The 17,819-nt window shown below is 38.1% G+C and overlaps 1 protein-coding gene and 1 long non-coding RNA gene across 3 annotated transcripts in view; one reads left to right on the forward strand and one right to left on the reverse strand.

Moving 5' to 3' along the window:
- Positions 1-657: 657 nt before the first annotated feature.
- LOC149473432 (uncharacterized) lies at positions 658-9,587 on the reverse strand. Its single transcript, XR_016312835.1, has 2 exons — positions 9,461-9,587; positions 658-1,515 (listed from the first exon to the last, which is right to left on the reverse strand). It is a non-coding gene; the product is annotated as an uncharacterized LOC149473432 (long non-coding RNA).
- Positions 6,365-17,819, forward strand: part of MYOM1 (myomesin 1) — a 127,563-nt gene continuing 116,108 nt past the window's right edge. Inside the window, exon 1 of one of the 2 annotated variants that reach the window (XM_089678160.1) lies at positions 6,365-6,568. The gene's annotated coding sequence lies outside the window, so the exon portion shown is untranslated. The remainder of the gene's footprint in view (positions 6,569-17,819) is intronic. The other variant, XM_089678168.1, reaches the window with a different exon arrangement.

Consider the following 17,819-nt stretch of genomic DNA (forward strand, 5'->3'; position numbering starts at 1 on the left):
CCTGCGTGGGCGTGTTTTATTGCCTCTGTTTATACTGTTTAAAAAATTTAATAAAGACCATTGAAATAGAAAGAGAAATATAGGAAGATATGAACTAGGATGTTGGAAAAAAAAAAAAAAAAAGAAAATTAATAAGCCTCAAGAGATTGAAAGGGTTAGAGTCTGCAGAGGGGGAGGAGGGGTGGAAGGGGGGGGTTATAGGGACGGGAAGGAAAAGAGTTTTTAGTAAGGGAAAGGTAGAAATGTTATATGATTGTTTACTTGTATGAGAATTATTTCCCTTTTTGGTTTTTTTATTAATATGAAAAATTTAATAAATATTTAAATTAAAAAAAAAAAAATAGCAACTAACCAGAAAGCAAGATACCTATATTTCAGAGGTCATTGAATCCACATAAGGTTCAAGAGTACAGTATAAGTGAGACGTCCCTTAATGTTCCAATTTTGACCAACACCTCAAACTGAGGGTAAAAGCCTTACAGGAAAAATGCACCTGAAATGCCAGAAATCAGTAGGTGCCTATGTCTAGTGCAATTCCCATAAAAGATTATCTGGAACCATGGAACTGAGAACAGCCAAAACTGTACTTCCAATGATGCACCAGCGAAAACCTCAGATGTTCGAAGAAAACAAATAAAAATGCTCAAATGGTATAGATAATCTTGAATGCTTTTACTAATGTTTTCAATCACTACCTCCAGATTAAAACATTACAGTACTACACAAATGTAAACAAGAAGCCACCACTTGGATGCATGTATGTGGCATAATGACTTCAGTGCTCGAAGCTCCACCCCATCATAACTGTAATACATTTTCTTCATCTTGGGTTGTATCATCTTTCTGAGGGGCCACATTCCAGACTTCTATGGCAAGGGAAAAAGGAGAAAGGAGAAAGGAGAAAAGCAAAAAAAGAAGGAAAGGGGAAGGGGTGGATATGGCATATGGCATCTTCTACCCAGTGGATGCATGAGTGATTTATAGGTCAGAAGTGCTCTGACTCCCCACTGGGGCTTGGGGTAAAGGGTACAGAGTAGCCATGAAGTCCATGTTTACAAATACTTCCCTGATTTTACATTGACAGGATGAAATCTTCCATTTGTTGGATCTAATTTATTCTTGCATACCACTGTGTTTTGCTGGGTGGTTCCATTTGCTTCCACATGGTACATATGAACACCTTTGCTGCGAAAAAATGTATTTATTCTTCTAATTTTAACAATAATGAAGGATCTTGCTAATACCCAAAAACAATGTGCGTTGAGTAGAGTAGAGATAGAGCTGGGTTTGATCTAAAGCCTGGTTCATGCACTACAGTCCATTTAACATGGTTTCCTATGGGTTACATTCACATCTGTGCGTTTTCCACCAGTATGTTTTTTGGAAAGGGTCAGATGTTTGTCCTGCAGCAGGTTGCTTTTTGTTTCCATAGACTTGAATGGAAACAGCAGAATAGCATTGAAAATGCAGTGCTTGGTTTTTGATGTGTTTCTGCTGCATTTTTGTTGGTTTCTCCTGCAAGACAACAGACAAAAACGTGTGTGAAAAAAATACAAAACACACCAGAAAAACGCATCAACCACAACCTGCATAGGTGTGAACAGGCCTAAGTGTAGGATTTCAAAAATGGTGCTTGGGCGAGTTGTTTTGTGTTTGTCAGGTAGGGAGCTAAGCAGTGTCTCATGAAATGGAGATTGGGAGTGTAGTTGGTTGTGAATTCAGAGCTATTCATCAGTCAAATATGGAGAAAGATGTGAACTAACAAAGTACGGAATTGAGGGTTTGACATGCACAACAACCAAGAAAGGCACAACAATTGTGTTTTAAGAAAGGCCTGATCAGGTTTACCCACACATTGCTGGGGTCTGGGAACTGGATTCCACCCCTGCATTTTGGAAGAGTCAAGACGAGTCTGTTGAGTCTGGCCTTTTTCCCTGTTCAAGTATATTTTAAAAAATGGGTGCTCAAGTCTTTGAGGAATCCTAAAGGGAACTTGGTTGGTGGGGTTTGAAGTAGGTATAATAAACATGAAAGGTCATTTATCTTGATTATGCTATTAAGTCTGAACCAAGTAAATTCCTCTTAGTCCCAACATTTTAAGTCTGTTACGAGGGTCTTGGCTGAGTGATTGAAATTAAGATCAAAGACTCATTTGAGGTTTGTAGGGAGCCAGGGCTCCTTAGGCTCCAGTAAGCAGCCACAGCCTGAAACTTTCATGTTGCATCATGCTATCTCACTTAAATGCTATTCTGACCAAGTTGCACTGCTATCAAGCACTGAAGGTAGTGCTGGACTTTATTATCAGAGTCACACAAAAACCCTGCCCAACAGGTTTAAAGATGTTATACAGATAATTTAAAACAAAAAAACAGCTTGTATACTTTATACACGTTTTTCCTATGTTCCCACACTTCATGTCCTAGGGCTACAATGTTCACTCACTGTACTATACTATGGAGAAGTAATGTTAACACCCTAGGACAGGACTATAGAACACCTCTGTTTCAACAACATGGAGGGAGTGTTTTGTAGTCCACAGAGAGAACTCGAAACAATGCTAACTGATAACAGTCAGCAGAGGTAGAGTGCGCAGGAAATAAACAGTTAACAAAAATTCTGGGAGAATCATCAGGAATGTTTTTGCATTTATCAAGCAAGTAAAACAAAAGGCTTTTGATTCTGTATATAACAAACTTAAAGTGAGCAAATTAGAGATATTCATTTTTATAGTTTACATGCACTTTAAACTGATATGATGTAGGTGTGTTGATGATTTTTGTGCTGACTGATGCCCTTCTGTTATTAATATGTAGTTGATTTTTGGTACCGTAGGGATTATAAACTCACTAATGAACATTATATTAACAAAAATAAATTATTATTTTTAGAAAATGTTATTCTTTGCTGGGTTTTCTAAAATATATACCCTACTCCAGGGGTGGACTGACAACTCATGGGGCCCCTGGGCAATAGGGGATCATGGGGCCCCTGTGTCCTTGCCCAAACTCAAAAAAGCCTATGAAAAAGGTACCAGGGGCATCTCATGGGGCCCCCTACTGACCCCGGGCCCTCGGGCAGTGCCCGAGTTTCCAAATGGTCAGTTCACCCCTGCCCTATTCTATAAAAGGTAAAAGGTACATTTGGACAAATCTAATAACACAAACAGTGGTGATTAAATCTGGTGAATCTGTGGTTCACAATTGTTTTTTTTTTGCCAGGTGTCTGGCCAGCTTAAAATCTTGTGATTCAGAATCTGAGCAAATACACGGATTGTTTAATTCTACCAGGAGGGAGGTGCAGGCACTGGAGAGAGTCCAGAGAAGGGCAACAAAGATAAAGTGGTTGTAAAGGCTTTATGCATTCTTTGTGTGTGAATGGACACACGGAGCAGTGGGTGCGCCTAACAAAAAGGAGGAGCCAGGAGAGCCTGCGGGGGATCCGAGAAGAGGAGGATCCAGGTTGCTCTGTGCAAAACCACTACACACAGCAGGTAAGTATAACATGTTTGTTATTTTACAAAACAAAAAATTAACCTTTAGTATCACTTTGACCACTTGCCTACTGGGCATTTATACCCTCTTCCTGCCCAGGCCAATTTTCAGCTTTCAGTGCTGTCGCACTTTGAATGACAATTGGCACTGCTGGGCACAGGTGGGTGGCACTGCTGGGCAGTGATCATCAGGGCACTGATCATCAGTGCTGATCTGTTTTCTGACAATTACCGTTTATCGGCAGTACTTTCCTAACGCTGTGACAGTGTGAGGAAAGTGCAGCCAATAACTGGCAACTTCATTTACCCGCTGATCTGCACAGCTGATCATGTGGTAAAAGGTCGCTGTGATTGGCCTTTTATCAAATCATGTGGTCAGCTGTGTCCGTAGGACACAGCGATCATGGAGATTGCCGGGAGTGCGCCACTGGGGGCGCGCAGGATGGCGCATTCTGGGAGGACATCATATGACGCCCTCCCAGAACTGGACAACCGTGCTGTAGCTGTCATTCGTCTATAAGTGGTTAATAAGGGGACTGGAGGACCTCACTTATGAGGAACGACTACAAAAATTAAACTTATTCTCCCTGGAGAAGAGACGCTTGAGAGGGAATATGATAGCAATACACAAATATCTTAATGCTGATCCTAGCATAGGGAATAAACTATTCAGTCTCAGGGAGTATAAGAGGACATGTGGCCACTCGATGAAATTGAAGGAGAAACAGTTTAATCTTAAAATCTGTAGCTGGGTTTTCATTGTCAGGGTGGTAAGGATGTGAAAATCATTTTCACAATTGGTGGGGTCAGCAGGAAGCATTGATAGTTTTAAAAAAAACTCTTGGATGGGTATCTTGATGAACACAGTATACAGGAATACGAGCAATGATTTTGACATGAACACACACACACACCTACACAGGTTGGATTGGATGGACTGGTGTGTTTATTCAACCTTGCCAGCTATGTAGCTATGAATATAAAATATTGGGATCCTTACCAGATGGATAGACCCTGCATGAACGCAGGTCCAATAAAGCTTGCAATATCAAATTTGGCAATGTGTCTTGTTTTGGTTTCATCCGCTTTCTCTCTTCTTTGTATTTTCAAAACATTCAGGTGCCATGTGTCATAAACATAAAACAAAAAATAAAAACAAAAAACAAAAACTTATAGTTCAGATAGTATGAATGACAATACCTCCACTCCAGCTCACATTAATGTGAATAAAGTGTACCACAAATCAGCGCTCTTGGTGAGAATACAAAGAAGATAGAAGAGAGAAAGTGGATGAAACCAAAACGAGACAGATTGCCACGTTTCATATTGCAAGCTTTATTAGACCTGCATTCAGGAAGAGTCTATCAATCTGGTGAGGATCCCATGAGAAAACATTTTATTTTATATTCAATTGAGTGACTTTGATTGGATATTGGGACTTTTACCTAAGTGATGTTTTTTTCAAATTACTGTATATGTTTAATCAGCCCATGAGGCATTGTGCTGCTAGCTGTTGGAGATTGTATATGATATTGGCTCCTCCTGTGTGCTGATATTTTGTTTGAGACTATGCACCAACCAACAGGGATGGTGTACCACTTCAGTCACTCACTTCTGTCCTATTAACATAGGTATATGTGAGTAGACAGAACTGAGTCTTTATACCACTATCACTCCTTCATGATATTTCTGACTGGCTGAAGATGGATTGGGATAGAGGAGGGATAGATTTTTATTAGGCATTCATGTGTGGGAGTAAAACACTGTATTTAAAAACTACTGCACAGCATATTTTCATTTTGTTTTTATATGGTGGTTCCTTGTTGTTATACTGTTTTAGGACCCATATGTCCTAATACAAACAGATATTTGAAAATCATATATTCAGATAGACCACAATATTCTGCAATGTGCTTCTTGAGTACAGAATGTTTCTGGTTTTTCATGTCTGATAAAGTAGTTAGCTGTATATAAAATAAACCTTTTACAGATGTAGGAGGTAATTATTTGCTATAAAAATGTAGCGAGTCCCCTTTGAAGAGGAAAAAAATAAATTGTTTATTTTCTTCCTCGCTAGAGGAAAAGTCTGTAATTAAAAAAAATGCAGTGGGTACTTTCATGAAAGAGATTGTCAAAATCATGAAAGTATCTAGAAAAAGTATTTTTTTAAAATGTATATGCAATTTATGACTTTTGTAATGGTTGAGTTTGTTTAAAGAAGCTTGAGTGGAGAGTGGATCCAAGCTCAAGCTTTGGAGGATTAAAAATATTTGCTAGTTAATTTAGTTGCCAGTGTCTTTGGATGAAATTATGGTTATATATGCAGTATCAATAAAATCATCTTTTGCATTTTGTTATCCTACACTAAATTTGAATTGACCAAGCCTATGCCAGTTTATTCTATCTATTTATTAGTCTTCTTTTAAATGCCTTTGTGATATGTATGAATGATGTTTCATGCAGCAAAATACAAGTGACCTTCAAAAAAAGTTTGTAAACCTCTAAGAAGATCTTTGCTTACGCAAGGTCTCTATTTTGGGCTGCTCTGTGTGGTCCACATGCCAGTTCCCAAAGCTTTCTGGGTATTACAGGAGGGTATCCTCATGTTAAGTGTCAAAATTTCAAGGCATGTTCTACCAGGTTACCACTTTCACTATTGTGTCATCAACAGATGGGGCTTATGACACGACCGCAAAATCCAGAATGAACTAGAAAATCTATTGGTAGCAGAACTGCCCTTCTATTTCTCTGCTACCAGAGAGAAGTACTTTCTTAGTTTCTCTGAACTTTCATAGTCAGTCTATATTGTCACTGCTTGTATGAGTGTATAAGTGGCTCTGGGGAGATAGCAGCCTGTGTCTGTCTCTCTCCCTCCCTGTGCTGCTATATTTATCATGACATGTGTCCATAAATGGCTTGGACTGGGGCTCTGACATTCCAGTGACACCAGGCATCATTTTTGCACTGGACTCCTATGTCCAGTTCCTAGTACTGGTCTCTTCAAACTCTTTGCTGGATTCTGGATTTTTCCATTTTTCTGAACGGTTTTAACACCCCTGACTAATTTGCTGCACTGAGGTAAGTGTGTTCTTTAAAATTTGACCCCCCTTGTGTTACATGCCTGGATTAAAAACCCTGATGGCTGGGGGATCTAATATTAACACACTGACTAGTCCCAGTTGATGATGTGAACCATTTTGTGGCAAACATTAACAAGAAAAGCTGACATTCATTGGAATTACAAAATCTATTATGGCCATAACTAACCTTTACTAAAAAATGTTAGTAAATTGGAAATAAATGCATTTAGACTAACACATTAATTGCTTTCCACAAAGCTCTCTATTTTGCTCATCTCCACTTTGTAATGTAAACTTAGGTCTGGTGGCATTAGTAATATGTCCCTAGAAGATGCTTTAACTAAATGGTTTTGACAGTAGGTAATGGAAGTAAAAAACAAAAACATCTGAGTAATAATGGTTTTAAAATGTACATGTATAACCTTTTGTACCCTTTTATTTTAGGTGCTAATATTAAAACTGAAAAAAACTGCAAAACCAGAATTGTTGCTTATAGCTGCCGATCAGTTTTTCACATTTCATAGGAAAAAAGATCTTTGATCACTAAAAGCAACAACTCCATTTTTGTGGCCAGTTCCTTTTTTCAGTTTGATGAATGAGCTTTTTAGTTGTCAGTGTGCTATAATCTACATCAGTCACTCAGAATAATCTGGCCTGAATATATTACACTATTGCAAACTGTTTACTCTCACTTACTACTCACTTTTGTTAATTGAACTACAATGTGGTTTATTGCATTCAGAAACTATTCAGACCCCTCCCCCTTCACTTTTTTTTCAATTCTGTTATGTTGCAGACTGATACTATAGTTTAAATTCATTTTTTTTCTAATTAATCTACACTCAGTACCCCATAATGACAAGGCGAAAACAGAATTTTAGAATTGCCTGTGATTTTATTAAAAATAACAAAACTGAAATATCACATTGGCATAAGTATTCAGACCCTTTGCAACAACACTTGAAATTTAGCTCAGGTGCCTCCCATTTCTCTTGATCGTTATGGAGATGTTTCTACATCTTACCACTTGTGGTAAATTAAATTGATTGGACATGATTTGGAAAGGCACACACCTATCTATAAAAAGCCTCACAGCTGACAATGCATACTGTATCAGAACAAAAGCCACGAGGTCAAAGGAACTTCCTGCAGAGCTCAGAGACACTCAGAGAGCTCAAATAGAAGACATTTGGCACAACCAGGACTCTTCCAAGAGCTGGCCGCCCAGCCAAACTGAACAATTGGGGGAAAAGGGCCTCAGTAAGAGAGGTAACCAAGAACCCAATGGTCACTCTTACTGAGCTCCAGAGATCCTGTGTGGAGATGGGACAAAGTTCCAGAAACTCCAAGTGGGCTTTCATGTGTTTTGCACTGAGGAGAGGCTTCTGTGTAGCCACTCTGCCATAAAGGCCAGTGGAGGGCTGTAATGATGGTTGTCCTTCTGGAACATTGTCTCTTGGTTGTGCCAAACTTCTTCCACTTGAGAATAATGGAGGCCACTGGGCTCTTGGGAACCTTCAGCGCAGCAGAATTTTTTGTAGCCTTCCCCAAATCTGTGCCTTGCAATAATCCTATCTCCGAGCTCTGGAGGAAGTTCCTTTTAACCTCATGGCTTTTGCTCTGATACTATATGCATTGTTAGCTGTGAGGCCTTTAATAGAGAGGTGTGTGCCTTTCCAAATCATGTCCACTGAATTTAATTTACCACAGGTGGACTCCAATCAAGGTGTAGAAACATTTCAGCAACAATCAAGAAAAAAGGGAGGCACCTAAGCTAAATTTCAAATGTTGTTGCAAAGGGTCTGAATACTTAAGCCAATGTGATGTTTCAGTTTTTCTTTTTTCATAAGTTTGCAAACATTTGTAAATTCTGTTTTTGCTTTGTCTTAATGGGGTACTGAGTGTAAATAAAAGAGAAAAAACATGAATTTAAACAAAGGTAGTGTCAGGCTGAAACATAGCATTGAAAAAATGAAGGGGGTCTGAATACTTTCCGAATGCACTATATATATATATAAAGTGTATATATATATATATATATATATTTACATATTTCTTTTGCTAAAATAGCCCACAATGTTCAGTACAAAGTGCTGTACCTGCTGCAACCAATTAGAAATTATTCTTCACTGGGCTACTGGGCAGAGTTTAGTAAAGATAATTGTGAATGGTTGCTAAGGGTTACTGCACTTCCACTTTGCCTCATATAGTTCTGAAAATCACTGTAATTTCAAGTTATAACCAGTAAATCTAGGAAAATATTAAGTGGACTTTCCATACTGTAATTTAATTGAAGATTGAACTGCTGTGTCAAATAACCCTGGCATTCTCTGAAATGTAAAGTTATAACCAGTACATCAAGGAAACTATTAGGCAGACTTTTTCATAACATTTTAATTGAAGACTGCATTTCAGGTAAAATATGATTTTTTTTATTCTCAGATACAAGAGAGGTAATACCTCTGTACTGTGACATAAAGGGATCATAATCAGTGTCCAAATCATTGGTGTCTGTTTCATTCTGGAGACATTGACATGCATTGTGCTGCATTTTTAAATAGACAAGTTAAAAAGAATGGTGTTGATATACTAAAGGGAACTAGGCTGTTCACATTGCAAGGGAAGTTGCACTTTCAAAGGGAATTTACCCCAGAGCTTAGTCAATGAGGTGAAGCTGTGCTGACTTCCATTATCCAATGTAAAAGTGGAAAACCCATATACTCCTGCACTTAGGGATGGACTCAATGTCATTAGGACCACAAATTCTTGTAATATGCACGCCTTGCTGTCCTTTATACTGACTAGAGAAAAACAAACAGAGGGCACACCGGCCTAGTGCATTACCTTAAAAATATGTTTATTAAATGTTAAAAGTAGATACTGTACTCACAAATAGTCAATAAAGTCAAAGGTACATCATGAAGGAACAGCTCTGTCCAATTCGCACTACGTATCTGTCCGTAATGGGAACTCTGGACATCCAACAGGCTGACACTTTTTGAGGACTAGCCCCTTCCTCTAGCCAACTGACCAAATGTCTGTCCCTCTCTTATAAGAAGAGGCTAGTCCTCGAAACGCGTCAGCCTGTTGGATGTCCAGAGTTCCCATTACGGACAGATACGTAGTGCAAGCAAAAATGCTTTTTTATTCTTGACCACAGTATTCTTTGCAAAGTGAAATGACACTGCATTTATTACGCTCTGGGGCAAATTCCCTTGAAAAGTGAACAGGTTTTTTGCCTGTAGTAAATCAATCCCAAAGGAAAAGATCCACTATGCTGCATTTTTTGTGTGTTTTTTGTATGATTTGCTATTCAAGCCAATTAAATGAAATACGTAATGCAACATGTAGCAACACATGCATTCTTGTGTGAGCCCAGCTTTAAGCAGTTAGGCCAATCAAGGCCTGTGTTAAAGCACATAACAGAAACATTCTTATTTCTAATCTCCTTTATCATCTGAAAAGGTTTCTTGGTCATTTTACATTTGTCCTGGCCATTGATTTAATGTTGGTCAAGCTTACGGTTCTGTGACTATGGATTTTGAACTTAAACAGAAATGACCAGAGCAGAAGACGGGTGACCTAAAGTTTCTACCTGATGGTTCTCTGTTCCGAAGCCATTGTGTTTGGACTCTACATAACACTGTTGCTAGTTCTGGGAAAACAAGAACACAAAAATCCAAAACTGTATCTGTATAACATATGTGCTTGATTAGTTATGTTCTGTTAAAAAATGAATATGTAAAAATAATGATCTGGAAAGATTAATGAATGAATGAAATGTGGTATCTTGATAATGGCAATAACAAATGGTAAAATGTATGCAGGATTGGTGATTTGGAAACATTATTACTGAGCCTAAACGCAGTCCACAAACCCAAAATGACCTGAGTCACCTGATCCACCCAATGCAACCAGATTATATACTAGTCTCAGGGCTATGATGGTATGGATATTCACTGGCAGAGCCAATCTTGTCATTTTTGGAGTGCCCTACAACGTTTGATAGATTTGCTGTCCTGAGCCATGTCTTGCTTGCATACTCAAAACCCCCTGGGCCTTTGCCTAAGCACCTGCATTCTGCAGGTTTCAACAAAGAAACCAAACTTCTAAAATTCAATTTGGAGTAGTCTATTTGCTTGATAAAAATGGCTTCCATGTACACAGAAAGTGCTTGAAAGTTTTCTGTTTGAAAGCCTGACACTTAAGTGTTTTATTGGATTTGAAAGTGTTGTACCATATTGCTGACACTATTTTGTGCCATATTATAGAAACTATTTTGAGAAAATGTCAGTGCTTAGCTAACCAAAACATAGGCATGGGATGATCCAGTCAACTGTAATAGGACTAGGTGATGATCATTACTTCTTTGTACAATCAATGAATTCTGCACACACCCCCGGTCAGCCAATCTGGGGGTTGAAAAAAGTTGTTCAGGAAGGATTATCCCAACTAATTGCTATTGTTCCTCTAAAATAATGCTGATAGGAACATTCATGTTTATGTCATAATCATTCTAAGATTTTTCAAAACCATTGGTGGTAGAATGCTTTGATGTAATCATTTTGGCATTCAAAATCTGGTTGGAAGAGTCTGAAATTTCCACAAAATTGCTGGTGTTTGGTTAGCATCATGCCCTGTTACATTAACAAATGCCCTTCCTTTTAAGAGCCAGCAGCCAACCTTTTGCGCAGCTGCTGACTTATAATCCCCAGTAATGGTCAGAAATCAAGCAGAGTGGTTCCCAACATTAACATAGTGATCACATATGGGCTAGAAACGTCATTGATAAAAAGGATAGCCTACAGCCTGCAGGTGATGCCATCTACAGTAAATGTGGAACCATGAGATATATCCATGAAAGCAGTCACCACCATTGCTGCTCAGTTATGCCTAAAGCCGTGTAGGCTGAAACGTATCAATTTTTCTGTATTGTGATTTGTACACTGTGGATTTCTCAATAAATTGAGATTTTTAAGAGCAGCAACAGTGGTGCAGACTGCTTTCATGGATAATTCTCTACAGCTGTGCGACTGAAGTTTGGGCACCCTTAGGCTCTTTTAATATGGTTCTATGTATTGGACGGGTAGTAGCACTATACGCTTTATCATAAGTAACCATGAGATAATGCTGAATTATTGAGCATTATTAATACATTAACAAATAGAAAGAAGTTAGCTTTTCACTTTTTTTTCAATTTTTGCGAATTTGTCAGCCAATATATAACACAGAGCAGAACATTTTTTTCTAATAAAACAGAGTAACAAATAATAGTTGTAAATAAAATATATGACATTTGAATCCTACTGCAATCTTCCCACCCCTAAAGCTGACATACTATACACAATATTGTCCTGTGAATATGAGGTATGCCTTTCCTTTTGTTTTTTCTTCTAATGTTTGTATTTATTAATTTAGGGAGAGCGCATTCTGTTCTTCCCATACAACCAGGACAGGTCTGTGTTCGTCTTAATAGCTGGGTCAGCATAACACCTGCCTTTGTCATATTATGCCAACTACCATTAGCTATGCCTGGGCTTTGTTACTTCCTATCCTACAGTGATTCTGTAGTTCATGGTGGTCTCCAGTAGCATATATCCGAGAACTGGCTTTATATAGAGTTGCTGCAGGTTGGCTGAATATAGGGAAACTGGGACTTTGTTGGAAATGAGGGCCATTCAGTAGGAAGAATGGTGGCCTTAGTACAAGGTACACAAAATGTCCTTAACCTGTGACAGGTGATCTGGAATGCATGACTGGTGGAATTCTGTCTTGGTTTTGAAATAGTGAGGTGAGTAGGAACCTTGTATGAAGTGAACATACAATGTGGATGAAGAGAGGAGGAACTGTGGATCATGAGAGTGGGGCTATGAGCAATGGAGGTATGTGTGGGAGAGGAGGACTGTGACAGTGAGTGGAGGTTAATATGGATTGTATGGAAGCCAATGGCATCAGTGTTAGTCTGCATTTAGGAGTATCATAGATATCTCCTGTAGGATGAATGCCTTTTGGAAGACACCACAGAAGATTGTAGTTCTCTTCTCATCTGTAGAAAATTCTTTTAAAGCTTTGTATTGCTTACCTTACCACTTCTTGCCATTTTCTATTAATAGTAAGGTTGTGATATTTGACCTTCTATAATTAAGTTCTTAGGTTAGCTAACCCATAGTGACAAATCAGAAACAATTTTTCTCTGGTCTGATTGCAGTTGAATAAATTCTTATTAGTTGCTATATACTGTATATTTCATTATTTATTGTAACTACAGTCATATCTCTTCATATTTACAACTTAGTTCCATATTCCATATTTAGTGCTTAGGAACTCATAATTTGTAATGATTTCTTAGACATTTTGTTGTATGATCAAGAACATCTCTAGACCCTAAATTAATTGCAGGTAACAAACAGTAAATCTCACTTGCAGTATCTGCTGAAATCTGCAAAATGCCATAAGTGATGGTGACTAGATAGGGTGAGTGTAAAAGTCATTAGGATTATCAGCTGTTGGTTAGAAAACCCACAATCATAAAATAAGGGGCACATCTCACTTACACACTAGAGTAATGAGAGATAACAAACATAGCAAGGCCTTACATTTGGCTGCCATAAAAAGCAGAGGCACCCAGCTATTTATTTAGACATTTATTCGGCTTGATGATTAATCTATTCCATACCTGCTGATTTTATCTTTTTTCCCAATAGATGTAATTGCAACTTTGCAGACCTCATCTGTATCATGAGTATGTTTATTTATTCTACTGATGATAATGATAATAATAATGATGATGGTAATTATTGACCTAAGTTTGGTAAGCACAATTATATTGTGAGAGAATGGAAGTAATCTCTGCTGCAAATGATGAGAAACACTGTTTGCTAATATAGGTGTCCGTTTATGACACAGAGAATAGCTGCGATTCAGAGGATCACAGCTATTCTCTGGTCATTCACAGTTTATGACACTCAGGAGATCAGCGGAGAACTGTTCAGCTCTTCGCTGGAGATCTGTGTTCTCCCTCCAGATTCTGCAGCCCAGAGCTGGAGAATCGGAGGAACCGCAAACTAAGCAGCGATAATTTACCTCTGGTTAGTAAACTGATCTTTTACTGTAATCTCATGAGATTATAGTAAAAGCAGTCGTTTTCCAACGTTTGTAGACCATTCTCCCTTCGTTCAGAGAACTGATCTACACTGCTTCATAAACTGCATTCACAGGAGAACTGTGTTCTCCGAGAATTCCAGAGAACTGAGCAGCGATCATTTACCGCTGGTTCATAAACGGACACCATAGTATGATAGTGTTATAGGGAAAAAATATTTCTTTTAAAAGGGTGGCCTTTCAGGAATAGTTTTAAAGGTACTTTGTCATGTGAGAATCATGGAGGATACCACTGCCGAACTCTCTTTTTGAGAATGCTAGTGTTTTTGCTCTCATTCTGAAGTTTTGCCATCAATTCTTTCCAAATCACAGAGCTGGAACAATTACTGTACATTTTCAGAGCTGCTGTTTTGATCCTGGCTTTACTAATTGAGGAGCTACAGATGCAGAACAGACATGTCAGTATATCTGATATGCACATGTGTGTTATGGGTTAATGCTTCACTAAAAGTGAAGAAAGAAGAATGTAGGTTCTTAAATATTCACTTTTTACAGCAAGTCATCAATGCCAACTCCCATTGAATAGAGAGTTTGAAGTTAGCACATGACTAGAATGATTGTGATTTAAGTAATAGCTGTCTGGATCAGACAGAACTTTCTTTAGTTTTACAAGTTGGAGCGATCCATTGTGTTTGTTGAGTAGCCGAAGATGAAGCGTTTGGAAGATTCATATATCACTGACTGCTGAGTTGAGATACAGTATGTGAAGAATGAGAATGAGGTAATAAGGGATGAGGAAAGATTGTGAGAGTAGTACGTTCTAGAAACTCTATATATGAAGGACATTATTACTAGAATAACTGGTGAGGTAAGTGATCTGAATACCAATCGAACCATATGGCTTGAATGGCTGGATTGCACCAAATGAATACAATTCTTGTTTTATATTGGAATAGTGCTTCTTTTAAGCAACAGAGGCATTCATTGCTAGATCAGCCTATTGTCTTATTGTAAACCTGTCTCATAAAATCATCATTTCTGCTTTTGAAATAAACCTCTCCCAATTGATTGTACAGGCAGAAAATGTATTTAGTTTATTGTCTAACTATGTTTGTGATAATGGGATGTATTTGGTTTGTACACATCTTTGTGTTCAGAAAATGTGTTGGTAATTTTTACGCTCTTTCAGCAACTATTGCTAAGTGAATTCTGTATTAGCACATTTGTTTGAAAATATTGCTGATCAAACATATGTTTTGCATTACATTACAAAGAATGCAATTTTATAACTGCCAGTATAATGTGATTTTGTGCAATTTACTTGTAACGTGAACATGATTTGTATAACTAGGTATTTTTTTTATTTCCATGCCTGTTTCCATTGTGTTACTATGTTCATTTGGTGAACACCATGAAACCATCTTTTCTCTAACTTGTTATAATCTGCCAAAAACCTGGTTGTGGCTTCTAAAGATTGCAAAATGAGGGTAACGTAGCTTTCACAGGTGCTTTCTATTCAAAGAAAGAATTCAACTTTAGAGTAAAAGTCATAAGAAAAGGTCCATCTATGCAGCCAAGGTGCCCCTTAAAATCAGCACAATGAACAACGTGTATCTTTTTCTTGTACTTAAAAGATATCTAAACTGAAGAACAAAAATGTAATACATTGCAGCTTGCTAGTTTTTAAATGTGTTGGCTGCAGTAGTTCAGTTTTTGAGGCTAAGAACATTTTCACCCAAGTACAGAAAATACCCTTTGACCATGCCAGAAATGCAGTGCCCCTGTCACTTCCTGTGAATTGAACTGCAATTGCAAACAATCTTATCTTCCTTTTGTATTTCAATGGTTTTTATTAATTTATAAACATTTCAAGAAAACGTGAGCAACAAGACACGGCCATGCAGGGGCTGTCAATTGCTCTAACACCATTATCTTCCTTTTAAGCATGGTTTCTTTCATAAACTACAACCCCCACCTCCTTCCCCATGCAAGAAGGGAGATGTGATTGCAGTTAAAATTGTAAGAGAAATCTGGGTGACAACCAGGGATCCCTTCTTGGATCCATAGATACAATGAAGAAGTGAGCGTAGCCATGCTAGGACAGGAAGTGTATTTTTCACAAGGTGAAAATATTGGGGGGAGAAGGGAGATGTGTAGGAAATTTGATATGTTTGTAGGTAAAATTGTGAGAGCAACCTGGGTGACAACCACAGCTCCCTTAATAGATCCATAGATACAATGAAGAAGTGAGCATAGCCACCATAGGACAGGAGTGCTTTTTTCACAGGATGAAATAAACAGGGGGAAAAGCTTCAATAAAATGAGACTAATGCAGCCAACACATCTAAGAACTACTAGGCTGCAATATATATATATTTTTTATTTTGGGTTTGTTTTAAAGGTATGTGCAGGTTACTTAGGACAGCCTTTTCAACCAGGGTATCCAGGCACTCTGGGGTGCCTGTAGGTTTCTTCAGGGGTGCCTTGGCAAAATGCCCAAAAATTGTATACAAGCCAGCAGGTGGATCAAGTGTGCCTTTTAATTACACAAAGCCACAGGTTTTCATTGTTCACCATTACAACTTTCTAGCCGCCAGTGACATGACGTCATGAGTTGATAAGGAGGATATTGGGCACCTGCAAAGCATCCTTACTTGCCCCTCCCCTGCCCCTCTCTTCATCCCTGGGGTCACATTAGCTGAGTGATGGTGAGAAACTGAGGGAGAAGAGAAACACAGGAATACTAGTCTGTACCAGTTTGCAAAGGTGTATTTACTTTGAAAGAATAAATCACTTCTGACATTGGGCATCCCACATGTGCAGATGTTGCTGTGTTCTGTAAAAAGATTTAGTTTTTCATATTTTGCAATGGGTGCCTCAAGATTGTGTAGAATTTTAATGAGTGCCTCGAGATTGTGCAGAATTTTAACGGGTGCCTTGACTGAAGACAGGTAGAGAAACACTGACTTAGGATACCTGATTTTAAGGAATAATATTGTTTAAAGCTTTTGTTGTAGCAGCTTTGTTGAGCAGCTTCATGGTGGGATAATGTAAAATCTAACAATATATTACAGGGCTATGATACAGTTTTTAAAGCCACATTTATTCACTGATGAAGCTCAAACCATGTCATTTTCCTTTCTTACCCACATAACATATGAGCCATTAACTAATGGACAGGACTCAGTGGAACAACAAAGTGATTAATAACAGAGAATGTCTGTAATGAACATTAATGTTTATGGTTCTCTCTTCTGGTAGATATTAAGAACAGAAATTACCACAGATATCTATTTATTAAAAAGGTTTAAATTCTGGTGAAGGTTTAGAACTTAGGCATTGTTTGCTGTCTGTGTCTTCACTAGGGAGATTCACGCTCTCTTTTTGTCCTGGTATCCATCCTCACCAGGAGATTTAAGCTGGCCATACACTAGTAGAATTTTATACAACCACCCCTCAAAATTTGTCGTCACTACAGAAGAAAACAAATGACAATTCGATTCCACTAACCATTAGAAAATCAAACAAATGTTCAGATAATGGATATTTTTGAATTATTGACATGACAGAAACAAGGGAAGTTTTTCAATGGGGACACTTGTTTCTGAGACTGCTGTCAAGGGGATTCCCCTTCCTTTGAAGAGATTTATTTTTACGTATTTCAACTGTGCATTTAGCCATTTTCATGGAGTTCCGTTTTAATTCCTGTTTCTACAATTATTGTTGATTGTACAGAATTGTTGACTGATAAGTATTCAAGTATATTTGAAAAGTAATTGAAAGACATTATAAGCAAAAGTGTTAATGGATTGTTAACAATTATGAGTGATTAAGGTCTGATTTATATATCCTTAAAGCAGCCTTTCTCTACTTTTTCAACACAGAGGAACCCTTGAAATAACTTTCTGGACTCTGGCAACCCCTGCTAAAAAGTACTATATCTACAACTCATGATATATTAGTGTGATGAGCAGTGGGCAAAATGGTGCTTATACTTGTGATTGTTGGGAAGAATTACCCCCTTACTGATAGCTGAAAATATCAATGGTGTCAGTGGGAACACAACTGATCTCAGAGGTAGACATTGCTGATTGCTCAAGGAACCCCTAGCAAGGTCTGGAGGAACCCTAGGGTTCCATGGAGCCATG

This window comes from Staurois parvus, unplaced genomic scaffold (genome assembly GCF_062004578.1).
Source record: "Staurois parvus isolate SC_StPar_1 unplaced genomic scaffold, SC_StPar_1.0 ptg000015l, whole genome shotgun sequence".
Lineage (NCBI taxonomy): Eukaryota > Metazoa > Chordata > Amphibia > Anura > Ranidae > Staurois > Staurois parvus.